At 46.8% G+C, this 12740-nt stretch overlaps 1 long non-coding RNA gene across 2 annotated transcripts in view; it reads left to right on the plus strand.

The window, feature by feature from the left end:
• LOC114701993 overlaps nt 1–6241 on the plus strand; it is a 141448-nt gene extending 135207 nt beyond the window's left edge. Inside the window, exons 3-5 of one of the 2 annotated variants that reach the window (XR_005090173.1) lie at nt 449–617; nt 1356–1416; nt 5378–6240. This is a non-coding gene — a long non-coding RNA (uncharacterized LOC114701993). Of the gene's footprint in view, nt 1–448; nt 618–1355; nt 1417–5377 lie in introns of both variants that reach the window. The other variant, XR_003735913.2, reaches the window with a different exon arrangement.
• The last annotated feature ends 6499 nt before the right edge of the window (nt 6242–12740 follow it).

A 12740-nucleotide genomic window follows, 5' to 3' on the forward strand; every position in this document is an offset into this window, starting at 1 on the left:
TAGGACCATGGCCGTCCTCATTGACCCTTTTGGGAGTATCCTGTATTTCAGATCTCAGTTTCTAGAAGCTACACCTTCCCGTGCCCCTCCTGGTCTCTCCTCTGTGGAAACCTGAGGTGCTGTTCATGAGCCTTCTGGGCCTTGGCTTCTTGAGCTCTATAGTGGAAATATAACAGTCCCTGCCATTCTCTTTCGGTTCCTTTGTGGAGTAAAGCACTGAATAAAGCCTAAGTTGAATTTCTTGAAGGTGACTTTCCTTGATGGCTTTTCCAACTGTGCTGAGGTGTCAGGGACATATGAGCTCACTTCTCAGTGATCAAATTGTTAACACCCTTAGGTATTATCCAGGATACTAGTTTAGTCCTTTGGAACCAGGTGTATCCCCCTTGTGGCCTATAGGCCATTTGAGTCTCAGGATAGCTGTTAATGCAGCCCATCACTTTTGTAGATGACACCATCCTACTGCAATATCAAAGGGTTGGACAGCTCCGTAGAATTTAGACCACCTGTCTTCTGAAAACAGGAAGATGTGCAAAGATTGACAGCTGTGGACCAGGGAAGAAGCCCAATGCTGTATGGGATTGATCACTGCTTCATGCTCAATGCTGGTTCACACAGTAATGTATTAATTTCTTTTTTCTCTTTTGTATTTAAAACAAAGCAAACATCTTGGTCCATTTTCTTTTTCAAGTCCTTTTTCACTAAGTATCTAAGTCTCAGAATACTTGAGGTTTAGTAATTTATCAAGGAAGGATGTCTGCTTAGGCTTGTGTTTCTGGGCTTTGGGAAGTCCATGGTTGAGCAATTGTATCTGCCTTATAATAGAGTAGAAGTTGGAAGGTGAAGCAGGTGCATTCAGAAGATAGGGGAGTAGGGTTAGCCTTGCTTCTAACAACTGAGCACCAGGATAGCAAACACTCACTTATCTTTGTGAGAATTAACCCCATTCTCTAAGAAATCTGCTTATTAGACAATAGAAAGAAATGAGTGACAGCAATTAGATGCTGAGAATAATAAAGTTCTTATCAAACCCCTGCTGAGACCCAGGCATTGTGTTATTCTGCATGTTACTCTACATCCAAGAAGGTAGCTGCGCTCTCTCTCTCTCTCTCTCTCTCTCTCTCTCTCTCTCTCTCTCTCTCTCTCGTTCTCTTCTCTCTCTCCCACTCACTCATTGAATACAAAATAGGACTGGAGAAGCTCTGATTTTGAACCTGGAAGCCAATGTCCTGTAATTGTAACTGTTGCTTTCGTGTTCAGCTCTGCTGGATTTCAGAGATTCAGCAAGGATGGGAGCCAGCATTGGCCAACTCTCCTGGTACCATCCATCAGTATCTGTATTTGATCTTTTTCAGGACCTTTTTTGGGGAGAGCAAATACATTCCAATATTACGCCTGTGCTCAGGAACTTCTTGGGTGAGTGGCTAGTTATTAGTTTCCCTCCGCTGCTACAGGTACCCCAGTGGACCATGCTGCTCTGTTTGTAGGGGTCAATGCTGTTTGGATGGATTCCTGGTCAGAAATCCACCCACGGGCACTTATTTTCTAACTGGCTCACTATTTTCTGCCAAGTGTGTAAGATCTGCTACCCATGGCTAGCGGGTGCTGGCAAGCATCTGTGCAGCCCGTTGGCCTCACAAGCTAAGCAAACAGCTAGCTGCCCCAGATGATGAAGCCTAATTGCTGAGAGCCGAACTGGTGTCTCTGATGTGATGGATTGTGTCCATATCTCCATCCTGGCCCATGGACACCTGCCTTACCCAGGTGCTACCCATCTTTGTTCAAGTTGCTTAGCCCTTGTGTACCTCCTCTTTTGTTACAAAGAAGACTGCTTGGTAATCTTTGGGCTTAGGAGGAGTAAAGGACAAGGGACCTGGCACATACTGAGAATTCTGCTGCAGATCCCAGAGCAGACTGGCTAAAGATTAGGCACCTGGTCAGCCCTCTGCCTCTTAACTCTTGAGGGTCTTTGGTGGCCTGGATCTGCCTGTCACAGACACTGAGCCTTCTTTCTGCCTATTCACAGAAAGTACAACACAGACTTTGGGTCCCAGCGGTTGACCTTTTACAATGCCAAAAGGTCTTGAGCAGACCCATGGCTTACTTGGCCATGTCAGATGTCAGGGAGCAAGCTAATGTCCTATTCTTGGGGACAGTGTTGGTAGGGATATGATGAGAAAGTGAGCAACAGTGCCTGCTGCATGCTGGCTCTCTCCCCACCCTCCTTCTTTTGCGTTGCCTGGGGATTTCTGAGCAGGTCCCCTCAAAGTGGACAAAGGGGTCCTGTCACCCTGTGTGCACATTCTTCTCCTTAGCTCATCTCTGTAGGGGTGTGTGACTCTGTAAATTCTGTATGTAAAGGGGAGATTGAGACTTTGCTACTCTGTATCCTGAGGCTCTGAGCCCCCAGGACCCCAGGCTTTCCCCCACACTCTGCATGGAGCTCCTGGAAGAAACTTAGAAACGTTTAGTTCCTTAATTTTTACAGATCATCGCTCCTTGTGTGTGCTTAAAAACATTGATTAAAAACACTCATCAGTTTGACTGCCTAAGGGAAGAGGTCCTTGCTTTTTTCAGCAGGAGCTAGTATACTATGTTATTTTTGTGTCCTTCTCCCTCCCCTATTAACAAGGAGACAGAGAGCCAACTTCAAAACCAATAACTCAGCCATACCTATTTATTGTTCGGTGTTGAATGGCCTCCTTCAAACATTGCCTCATTTAATTCTGCCATTGCATATTGCTGTCACCCACCCCTGTCTCACTAATGAGCAAACCAGGCCTGTTGTGTTCCCTTAAGCCACACACTGATTCTCCTCCCTGGGTAACGGTTGTGCCATAAGAAGGGGGAAGACCTTTGGTGTTTTCATCCTGTTAGGGGTCGACTAAGAAATGAAGTCTCAAATGTGTGCGTAGGAAGCATCACTAATACCAGACATGTCTAAGTGCTTTGAATTCAGCTAAGACTCTCATTTTACACCAAGAACACTCCTTGGAAACAAGACAGATAGGCTCAGAGCGCTGAAGTTCTTGCTGAGGTTCCTGAGAAGGACTTGCAAAGCGGTAGTGGTAGGCTGTCCCCAGCATGGTCTGATAAGAGCCCACCGACATCCAGGAAGCTGGGCTCCTGGCCTTTTAGGGTCACAAAGTGATTGCAGTGTGACTATAAGGCTAAAAGTACTTTCCCCGGTATAAATGCCCGTGATGCGTGGGTGGCTGCTTGCTGAGTGCAGAGGTGCTGGGGACAAGAGGGCATCTTTCCGAGTTCACCCCTAGTCAGCTGGACTTTCTGGGGAGGGGAATCCACCTCCGTCTGCTGGGAACTGAACTCTGAGCACTGGCTGAATTAAACCACCACTGTCGGGGAGGTGGGAACTCACTCAGCCTTGTAGGGTTGTGGTACTAGCACACTCAAGGGAAAAATGTGACACCCAGAGGGCCTCAGAGGAGCAAATTACGGGTAAGGTGTCTCTGGAAGAGAGAGGGGGAATTCATCAGGAGGAATACAAGCTACAAACGGTGCCCTCTGCTCCCAGCTCTGTAGCAAGGGTAGTTGGCCAGCGGCTCCTAGGCTAAGGGCAAATTCCCCGCGGAACTTTCCAGTGTCTTTTATGCTGAGTCAGTGCCTACTAAGCCTTATGTCATTAGACTGCCAATGTTCTGAGAGGTTTGCAGGGAGGGGAGAGTTACAGGGAAGGGGTCAGTCCCCCATAGCACATGGAATTATGTAATGTTACTTTCTCTGGGTACCACACTGCAGTGTTACTACCCCTGGAAGGGCAGGTAAAGGTGTTTCTGAGTCCACCAGGACAGACATCAGGGCCTGCTTGGGGCTTTGCAGGTAGCTATTAAAGTTCTCCCTTGGCTCATAGGGCCTAACTCTTCCATGTCTCGTTCTCCACACCACACTATCTCTCCTGGCCACCTCCTGTATCTGTTTCAATGTTCATTGAGTATAAGATTCTCTGCAGAGTGTAGGTGGAATTTTCCTGTCCTGACAGCCACTTCCCAAATAACCAACACTGGGACTTAATTAAATGTTTGACCAACACTCAGGCTTGTTACTAGCTAACTCTTACATTTAAATTAATTCATACTTCTTATCTACCATAAGATGGCTTGGTACTTTTTCTCAGTACTGCATGCTCATCTTGATTCTCCCTGCATCTGTGTGCTAGTGACTCCTTTGACTCTGCCCCTCTTCATCCCAGCATTCTCTCTATCTGAGGCTGTCTCGTCTAGCCTCTTCCTGTCCAGCTATCAGCCAACCAGGTTTTTATTAACAATGAGAGCAATACATATTTATGTGTGCAGAAGGATTACCCCACAGCAGTAGAAGCTTTTTTTTTGTTTCCTGCATAATTCAGGAGGCCTACAAATCCCATGATGCCAGATGAGTGCTTTGCTAACATTTCTAGTGAGTTCAAGTTCATCTGATGCAGCTTCTATGGCCCACACCACTCCATTGTGTACATAATGGGCTGGGCACTGGACACAAGGCTGTTATCAGAATGAATGAATGAATGATTCTTATTTCTCAGTGCCTAGAATTCTTGCAGTCAGATGAATGAAAATGCCTGTAGGGAGGGGAACATGATTGACATGGCAATCAGTAAGACCAACCATCAGCTGTAGCCTTGTTGCCTATGTGACTTAGGAGCACAAAGAGATCAAAATAGGGGGAAAAAAGCCTACCACAGGCTTGGCACCTAAAAATTGTTCACTGATGATGACATTGTTTTCTAAGGGGGGTCTACAAAATGGCTCAGTGGGTAAAGACACCTGCTGCTAAACCTAATGGCCTAAATTTGAGCCCGAGAACCTATATGGTAGAAGGAGAGAACTGACTTCTGCATGGGGTCTTCTGATTTCCACACATGTATGCCCACACTTACATATGCTCAAATAAAAATAGAAAAAAAAATTGGTCAATAAAATGCCTTTTTTTTTTTTTCTCTGCTTCTCATTTTCTTATTTTTTTTCAGACTGAATCTTACTATGTGGCACCGGCTGGACACAATATATGGCCCAGGCCTAGCTTTTCCTTTCCTTTCTTTCTTTACTTAATCAATCAATCAATCGTGTGTGTGTGTGTGTGTGTGTGTGTGTGTGTGTGTGTGTGTGTGTGTGTTTCTATGTATGTGGGCACAGGCATGGAAGTCAGAGGATAACTCAGAGTTAGCTTTCTCATTCAACCACGTGGGTTGTATGATTGAACTCAAGTTGTCTGGCTTGGCAACAAGTGACTTTACCACTGAGCCATTTTACCAGCTCTTATTTTTTATTTTATTTTATTTTTTAATGAATGAAACATCTCCTTCCCAAATCTGCTCAACATAGATACTAATATATCTCTTTCCTTTTTGTGCATATTCTAGCATACCTGTTAAGCATTCCAGAAGGATTTGAGAATGATCAAATAAAGCTGGAGTATTTGGCGATTTGGAAAATTGAGGTAGGTAAGGGATGGTCTCTTTCTGAGCCTCATGGAAACAAAATTTAATTTTCAGAATGGACAGTCTCTATCGCTGGATTTAGGGTATATTTTATAGTGTTCTTTATGGATCTTTCTGTGGCAATTCAAAGCACTTGGGAAACTGACTTCCCATTCTTCCATATCCTGGCTCTCTTTCTCAGCATTTCTTCCATTCACTTGACCATAGTGCCTAACATGTGCTCCCTGCTCCTACCAGGAGAACCCATTGTTTCCTAGGAGAATCAGTGTTGATTTGCTATGGATGACTGCCCTGAGAGAGGACCAGAAAGTGGAAAAGGGTCCTATAGTGAGGTTAGAACACATTTGGGACACCCCAGACTGTCAAATCTTTCATTTTGCCTAGCACATTCTGTGTTTTCTCCTCTACCTCCATCATGTGTTGGAGTCACACTAAGTCTGTGGCTACCCTGATGAGGGGAAGACCTAAAGCTTTCTGCAAACCTAGGTTTTCCGTTCTACTTGTCTGTGCTCCATGGAGTCTTGCTGAGCCTAGAGTGTTATCTGGTAGAACTATGTATTGCATGAGTTTCTTCCAACTCAGGTGTTGTGGATGTTGAATGAAAAGGAAGAGGGACCAAGCTTAGTGAGCCATATGATATGCCAGAGGATATGCCTCAGAAACAGAAGAGGGATTTTTCTTGATTAATGACTTACAATTTATCAATGACAGCAGGTAGGGTGTGCTGTGGGATGTCCTGTATGCTGTGAATATTTGTTGCTCTGATTGGCTGATAAATAAAGCTGCATTGGCCTATGGCAGGGCAAGATAGAGCCAGGTAGGAAAATCCAAGAGAGATACGGGGAGGAGAAAGGAAAGGAAGGAGACTCTGCAAGCCGCTGGCAGAAGAAGCAAGATGTGAAAATACCATTAAGCCACAGCCATGTGGCAACTTATAGATTAATAGAACTGGGTTAATTTAAGATGTAAGAGCTAGCTAGCAAGAAGCTTGAGCCATAGGCAATCTAGTTCATAATTGATATAAGCTTCGGTGTATTTACTTGGGTCTGAGCAGCTGCATGACTGGGTGGGACATAGGAAAACTTCTAGCTCCTCCCCTCTTAGCAGTGCACAGACTGGCCAGGGTTCTCCTCTGTTCATAGGAAGCAGGCAATGCTCCTTTTTTCACTGCCATGGCAGCAAACAGAGCTCCTTAGCTCATAGGTTCTTGCAGGTTAACTATTATGGCTCTTGACACATCCCTCTCCTCTTTTCTTCTTGTGGATGCAAACACTTCCCTTCTGTCTTAGTTAGGGTTTCTATTGCTGTGACAGAACACCATGAACAAAAAGCAAGTTAGAGAGGAAAGGGTTTATTTGGCTTATACTTCAGCGTTGCTTCATCACTGAAGGAAGTCAGGACAGAAACTCAAACAGGGCAGGAACCTGCAGGCAGGAGCTGACACAGAGGCCATGGAGGGGTGTTGCTTACTGGTTTGCTTCCCGTGACTTGCTCAATCCACTTTCTTATAGAACCATCAGGACCACCTGCCCAGGCACAGCACCACCCACCATGGGCTGGGCCCTCCCTCATTGATCACTAAATGAGAAAATGCCTTACAGCTGGATCTCATGGAGGCAGTTCCTCAGCTGAGACTCCTTCCTCTGATGACTCTAGCTTGTGTCACATTGACGCACAAAACCAGCCAGTGCACCTTCCTACCCTAAGACACTCTCTAGATGCAGTTATCTGGTCTTGTGCTGTCTATCATCCAGAACCATGAGCTAAAATGAATTCCTCTTTATTAATGAACTATTAGAACTAAATAAAGCGCTATATGGAAAATAGACAAAGGACACAGACAAGTTACTTGTTGGTCCTCTTCTTGCCTTTTTGCCACCTCCCCCTGCACCGGCAGCCCCCCCAACCCCCGCAAGCCCCCCTCACTTCCCCACCCCCGCTTCTCTTTGCTGTCTACTCTTCTTAATTCTTTGCCTACTCTGCCCTTATTGGCCTCCTTTGGCTCTGGTGACAGGACATCTGTGGGCTTCTGTCATCCTGCCTGTAGACGTGAGCCAACAGTATCCATTAGCCACACGGTACATGTGGAAAGGTTGTTTCCTTTATTCAGTGTTCGCAGTAGTAAAAAGAACTCCTGGCCCACTTGCACTCTACCCTTGACAGCAACGACTTTTCAAGCCACCCCCAGTATCGGCCCGTTTGTCTATTGCTATTTCTTGTGGTTTCATATTGAGGTTTTGGTGCATTGCATTTGACCTAGAGTGTATTTTTAGTACTAAAGGCAGAGTTCAATGAATGTCAAATCAGGAGGGCAAATGAAGAGGAGGGATTTGTACGTCTAGGGGAAAAAATGTGCCTAATTTGATCCCTTCTGATGACGTCTGTCCCTGATGATGCCCAGTCACGTGCTTTCCTCAGTGATGCCCATCACTATAGATTCTGTAGAGGTGGGAACAGCAGCTGGTCCTGCCCCAAAGACAGGAGCATATGTGAGTGTCAGTCTAGCAGCTGGCCACACAGAGGAACATGCATCCCAGCTATAACTAAGACAGGAATTATAACCAAAGTTAAGGCCTGGCTGTGGGATTTGCAGGGCCTGTTGCTATATCAGCAAGCTCTGGTCTGCCTTGAAGAAGCAGGCTCGTTTGTCGTGGCCATCAACTCTTCTCTCGGGATGATACATATTTAGTGGAAGGCTCTATATCTTCTCTCATTAACCTGGCCCTTTGGCATCAGCACAGACTCAAAGGACGTGCTTGGGGACGCTTGGGTTGACTGAATTTCAGAATGCTGACTTTGGCCTTCAGTGTGAAGATTATACCAAAGTCTCCCCTTCTCAAACAAGGGCTACCCTGCCTGCTTTCAGAGGCAGAGCCAGCCTTGCCATCTGCTTAGGACTTCACAGTTCGTAAAGTTCCCCCCCCCCATCCTGTCTGCTTTCTTTTATTGCACAAGTCTTTACTTTTTATTGCTCTGTATTTACTGAGATGCCGCAGCATGCCACTGTGCAGGGTGCCTGCTGTACTGGAGGAAGAGCTGCTGTTCCCGTGCCTAGGGAATTCCCAAGAGCATGACTGGCATTTTCCTAATGAAGAGGATAGAGTCTGAGGGAGATTGCATGGCCCGAGAGCAAGCTGCTAGCTGTGGCTTTCACATGAGAACACTGGGTTTCCAAATCTAGCCCTCAAACCTGCCGGGACCTACCTGATGCCCTGCCTGTCCCCTGCCCTCCTCTCCAGCTGTGTGTGACATCGCTTCCTGTCCCCTCACTTCTCCTGCCCTCCTTTTCTGCCTCCTCTTTCCCCCTTCTCCCAGGTTGGTTTCTTCTGAAGATGAACAGCTTTTTCTCTCCACAGTGCTTTTGTGGGAAGGGATTCGATCATATAGATTTGGGCTTGGGACCTGTGTGATTTCCTTTGAGAGCACAGCCTCAGCTCTTTTTCTGCCCGTTAATACCTTTTGTGATGGCAGCAGGATGTTCCAGTTCCCTCCTTGTCCTTCTCACCTTTCCTGTAATGAGTCCGGTGCTGTAGCAGTTGAAGTGCTAACAATGGTTGAGCTGTTATCCCTATCAAGAAACTATGCCAGGTGTATTAGTCAGAACTCTCTGGAGAAGTAGAACCAGAGGACAGTGAATATAAATATGTATCTCTGTATCTATGTCTATATAGAGAAGGATTTGTTCTTCACAAAGCATTGACTCATGTTATGGGGGTTGTGAAGTTTTGATGGTCTGCTGTGTATATCTGGAGAGTAGGGAAGCTGGTGATATGCATGGAGGGACAGAGTTATAGATTGTTTGCACCCAGGCAGAGATAGAGTTCAGCTCGCTCTACCTCCCTCCTTATTCAGCTTTCTGGTCACTGCTGAGTTCCGAGTTCACCTCAGCGGGCTGGATGATGCCCATGCACACTGGTGCAAGCCATGTATGGTACTCACTCTTCTTCCCTCCCGGTCTGGAAACACCATCATCAACCTTTCTTAGAAATGCCCTTAACCTGTCCTCGTAATTCCTGGTCCAGCCAAATTGACACACTGGGTAGACACAATGAATCTAAGCATCTGGGTCAGCCGGCTGACATCCATCTCAGGCCACAGGCTGGGGACTCTTAGACTGCTGTGGACACAAAGGCACCCCTTTGCAACCCAGGTTTTGCAGCAAGGAGACCAAGTTAAACCATCATGAGCTAGTATTGTCCTTATCTGTCTGGCTCTGTCCCTGCCTTGGGGTTTACCCAACACGGAATCCCTATTGAGTGATGCTATTTGCCTCGTCTCTACTTAGATGTCAGCCAGGTATTTAATGAGCATGGGTATGTTCACAGCATTGGACTGTGGGGACTAGAGAAGGGGAGCTTTGGCTCTAGTCATGCCCCCTTGTGACCCATGGACACCTCACGCTCAATGTATGTTCTCCATGTGATGGGAATTCACTTAGGGTGAATTGGTCATCCCTTCAAATGTGTGTGTGTGTGTGTGTGTGTGTGTGTGTGTGTGTGTGTGTGTTGCATCAGTCACTTAGCCCCTTCTCTGGAGGCATACTAGACATCAGGAGCCCCACAGCACAGCACAGCACACACTGGATCCTCTAATGAGTTGCTCTCCATGCTGCCGTAGCCGGGCTGGTAGTGGTACTAGTTAGTAACGGTTGATGGCGATGAAGACAATACTAGGGACATTGCTTGCTGTAATAGCATGACTAGCTCAGCTGTATTATTTTTGACGTCCCGATCACTTTATATGCGTCACCTCGTCAAAGTCCTCATCATAGGCATCCGTATGCTGCCCAGGCCTGATGACTTACTCAGGAATGTTTTGGCTGTTGTGCCTGTGGCTGTCCCTTACAGCAGCTCAGCTGAAACAAATAACTGTGGCTCTGGAGGACTGTAAGCCACGCGGCCAGACAAGGTAATTCAAAAGAAGATTGGAAGCGCCTGTTTGCCTAGTCCCTTACAATGTCACTGTGGTAGCATTTTACTCTGGTAGCATTCTCTCAGTAACATATGCTTCTTGTCCTCAAGGCCTCTGTGTCCCGCACTTGCATCAAGCTTCATCCCGCTCCGATTAGACACGATGCCTCAGAAGGGTCCTGGGCTCCTCAGTTCTGGCCCTACTACTCTGCCTCCCATTCTGAGGAGGTGCATTTGCGTTAGTACTTACTGTTCCTCCTCCCACCCCGACATTTCCCTTCTTACCCTCTCCCATGTTCAATTCTTGTCTTGTCCTTTTTCATCATTCTAAGTCAGTCCTGTGAATCATCCTTGATGAGCCCTGATGTGGACCTATAGCTCCAATCTCTCCTTTCCTTTAGTCACTTGAGCTGGAATCCATATTCTAGTTGGTCCTTTGGAGACTCAGAGTTTTGCTACCCTCATCACCGCTGACCTATAGCCCCCACAACGCCGTACATTCCCCCACTTCCCCTGCAACACCCACTCTCTCTGCAGCCAGTACCAGGAAGCCCTGTTTCCCGGCTTTCAGCCTATTATGCTCCAGCCCACAGGTTGTTGAGGGCGGGCCTCAGGAGACAGCTCCCATTTTCATAGCCCTTCTGCGTATGGTGACAAGGCTTTGGGTTTTCCGCCACACTGATCGGTTCTAGGGTGGGCAGGGCTCCTTGTATTTGCAGGGGCACAGGACGACACAGGGTGGAAATAGCATTTGTCAAAATAGCCCAAGGGCAATGCTGACGGGGGGGGGGGGGGGAATGAGCCCAGCTTGGGGAGAAGAGTAGGGCAGGTGCTTCTTGAGGGGGTTTCCTCTGTGCAGAGGCCCTCTTGTTGCTGAAGGGGCCCCCAACGGGCTGACTGATCCACTTCCTGTGACCCCCTTCGACCTACACAAGTCCCCCATCAGACACAAGAACTTCCTGTTCCCTGTTCACTTTCCAATATTTACGGAGCAGGAAGAGTTTGCTTGGTTCTTCTTCCTCTTTTTCCCCATTGGTCCTGTCTCAGTGCATTTGGCCTGCTATCATGAAGTGCCATCAGCTGTGTGGCTGCAGAGCAACCGAGCTGATTTCTCATGGTTCTAGAGACTGAATGTCCCAGATTGTGTGCTCACAGCATTAGCGTGTGGCCAGGGCCCGCTTTTTGGCTCCTTGCCAGCTCATTTTCCAGTTCTCACCTGGTGTGTGGGATGAGGCTGCTTTCTGGTGTGTTTTTCTAAGGACACTTATTGTGGTCATGAGGTTCCACTCTCATAACTTTATCACCTCCCAAAGGTCCCATCTCTGAGTGCCATCACCTTGGAGGCTAGGGGGGTCAACATATGAGTTTTATGAGGACATAAACACTCAGCCCATAGTAGCCTCCTTTGAAATATCCCTTGAGTGCACTCCCCTTCCAAATCAGGCATGCCAACAAAATTTCTTGTCCCTCTAAAGCTGAAATAATTTTACTTACTACAGTTCATGTTGTAACCCAGGCTACTTCTTCAACATGGTTTAATTGATGACTGGTTAGATGCAAAACTTGCCTTTGTCCATGTCTTACATTTTTTCCTACATGGCTTTATATCCTCAGTCTTTCTTATTCATTGAAGTGTGAAGATTCACTGAGGGTGTACCTTAGTGAGATTTTTTTGTTGTTGTTGCTGTGATAACACCATGACCAAAATTAACTGGATGGGCGCACGCCTTTAATCCCAGCACTCGAGAGGCAGAGGTAGGCGGATCTCTGTGAATTTGAGGCCAGCCTGGGCTACAGAGTGAGTTCCAGGAAAGGTGCAAAGCTACACAGAGAAACCCTGTCTCAAAAAAAAAGTAACTGGGGGGGGGGAAACAGTTTATTTCTGCTTACAGCTTTGTAGCCATTATCCAAAGAAGTCAAGGCAGGAACCCGGAGGCAGGAACTGATGCAGAGGCCATGGAGGAGAGCTGCTTACTTACTGGCTTGCTCCTCATGGCTTATGCAGCCTGCTTTCTCATAGCTCTTGGGACCAACAGCCCAAGGGTGGCACTATTCACAGTGAACTGGGCCCAGCCACATCAATCATCAACCAAGAAAATGCACAACAATCTTTTCCCATCTGCTAGAAGCATTTTCTCAGTTGAGATTCCCTCTTCCCAAATGACTCTTAATTGTCAAGTTGACATAAAACTAGCCAGCACAGGGTATATGTTAGTTTTCTAGTGGTACTTAACAACCTGAAACAAGTTAGATTGCTCCAGTCCTGTGGGATGCATTCCCATAGCCGTTGAAGCAACAAGTCTGATATGGAAATGTCCTTACAATCCATGGGAAGAACCTGTCCTTTTTCTGTGGGCTTCCGATGGCTGGTGGAA

Source organism: Peromyscus leucopus, chromosome 16_21, assembly GCF_004664715.2.
Source record: "Peromyscus leucopus breed LL Stock chromosome 16_21, UCI_PerLeu_2.1, whole genome shotgun sequence".
Classification (NCBI taxonomy): domain Eukaryota; kingdom Metazoa; phylum Chordata; class Mammalia; order Rodentia; family Cricetidae; genus Peromyscus; species Peromyscus leucopus.